Raw genomic sequence first — 2,094 nt, forward strand, 5'->3', positions numbered from 1 at the left:
ACGGAATCTCACTCTGTCGTCCAGGCTAGAGTGCAGTGGTGCAATCCCGGCTCGCTGCAACCTCCGCCCCCCGGGTTCAAGCGATTCTCCTGCCTCAGCCTCCCGAGGAGTTGGGATTATAGGCATGCGCCACCACGCCCGGCTAATTTTGTATTTTTAGTGGAGATGGGTTTCTCCATCTCTGAGGTCGGGAGGCTGGTCCGACCATGCCCGCCTCAGCTTCCCAAAGTGCCAGGATTACAGGCCTGAGCCCCCGCGCCCGGCCAACTCTGGACGATATTTATTGCTCTACTTTTTAATGTCTGAAGCATAAAGAAGAAGACAGGAAAGAAACTTCGATCTGAGGGTTGAGGACACGTCCTCAACGCTTCCTTGATCAGCAGAGGAAGATCAAGCTCCCAAGCCCACCGTCACCTTGACACGCAGACCGGTTACCAGCACTGAGAAGAGGGGGCAGCCCCGCCCCGCCCCGCCCCGCCCCGCTACGCCGCCCGCCATTGGCCGGTCCGAAAGACGCGGGGCGTGGCCGGTTTGAATGCGAGCGCCTGGAGCCGGGGCGCAGGCGCAGAGGAGGGCGGCTTTGAGGCCGGCGGAGCGGCGGCATCCCCTAGGTGGCGGAGGGACGCTCCGGGGAAGCGAGGGGCGCCCGGAGCTCTGGCCCACGTGACCTGCCGGGGGCGGGAGCAGGGGGCTGCCTGGGGGAGGGGCGTGACCACCCGCCTGTCGCCCGAGGCGGCCGCTGCTGCAGCCTTGCCGCGCACCAGGAACCCGGCTCGCCGGAGGTGAGCGCTGCCGCGACGCGGGGTCTGAGGCGTTTGAGGGGCTCTCGGAGGGAGGTGGCAGGGAGGGGTGCGAGTGGGCTTCTTTGTCTGGAGGTCTGGGGGCTACGTCCTTTGTTCCGGGAGGAGGTCTGGCAAGGGGCTTGCGGCACCTCTGGGCGCTGCGGGGATGCGGCGTCCATCCAGGGCGTCCGGCTCCAGAAACTAGAAACTCAGCGCGAGGAGTTGCTGCTTTTTTGTTGCAAAGTCTTAAAATGAGAGTAAAGCGCAAGAGCCTCGTTCCCGAGTCTCTTTTTAAGATAAAAAGTATGCTAGAGCTCAGCGACTTCATACGTACTCTGAATGTGAGTAACAAATAGTGAGTTAAAGCCCGAATCCCCGTGAAATTCAATCTGAGGCTGATCGCGATCACTTGGAGTCGGCCGCGTCCCACCTAAACCAGGCAGTTTATAGCAAACACCTGCGTTGACCATGTTTAAATTACTGAATTTTTGGGCACCAACTGGTCAATTTGCCACAGAAATTGGTAGTTGCTACAAAAAGGAAGTAAACATAAAATATTAAGAAAACCCTTTTCTGAAATCTATAGGATACCTTCACATAAAAAGTGAAAAAGATCTGTAATTTCCTTGTTTTAATAGTAACCAACTAGAGCATTTGAACTAGTAGCATTTGAACTCTGTAAAGAAAACGGGTAACGGTGGAAATTTTATTTTCCTTAATGCATAATTTAACCGCACCGTAGAATTAAACGAAGAAGGTTCTTGGCTTTCCTTTCTGTTGAGTTTGCGCTGGAACGTTCGTGGGGTGTGTTGGAAGTTAACAGGACCAACCGAGCTGAGCTTTCAGCTGCCAGTTTAGAAGGGCGTACCGAAGATTTCTGGCCTGATAATAGCCGGTGTGATTGCATCTGATAAATGCCACTTTTGCTTGGGTTCTCACTATTCAAGAGCAGCTTTAGTAGATTGTTTAGAAGTGAATAAACAACATTAAAAAGGGAAGATCACTGTTGGTTGACATGATGTGTGTAAGAAGAGTTGGGGGGGCCTCCAGGATCGGAGCGGTCTCACACCTCGGCTTCTTTACAACTACCATGGAGTCGTTTTCGCAAGCTGTTTCCCAGGCCATTATTTATAATTTAAGTATTGGAGCGGTTACAAAGTAAAAAGCTGTGCGATATTGTTGTAGAGGCATGTCTCCAAAATCCAAAATCCTCTCTGGCCAGATAAGCAGTTTAATTGTATGTTCTGACGTTATTAAATCAGCAATTCGGTTTTACGAACATATTTTAATATAAATCTGAGACTTGGTACTA

The 2,094-nt window shown here is 52.4% G+C and overlaps 1 protein-coding gene across 1 annotated transcript in view; it reads left to right on the forward strand.

Moving 5' to 3' along the window:
* The first annotated feature begins 533 nt into the window (after positions 1 to 533).
* GPSM2 (G protein signaling modulator 2) overlaps positions 534 to 2,094 on the forward strand; it is a 51,223-nt gene continuing 49,662 nt past the window's right edge. The window contains exon 1 of the mRNA XM_017499372.1: positions 534 to 782. The gene's annotated coding sequence lies outside the window, so the exon portion shown is untranslated. The remainder of the gene's footprint in view (positions 783 to 2,094) is intronic.

Source organism: Cebus imitator, unplaced genomic scaffold, assembly GCF_001604975.1.
Source record: "Cebus imitator isolate Cc_AM_T3 unplaced genomic scaffold, Cebus_imitator-1.0 Scaffold256, whole genome shotgun sequence".
In the NCBI taxonomy this organism is placed as follows: domain Eukaryota; kingdom Metazoa; phylum Chordata; class Mammalia; order Primates; family Cebidae; genus Cebus; species Cebus imitator.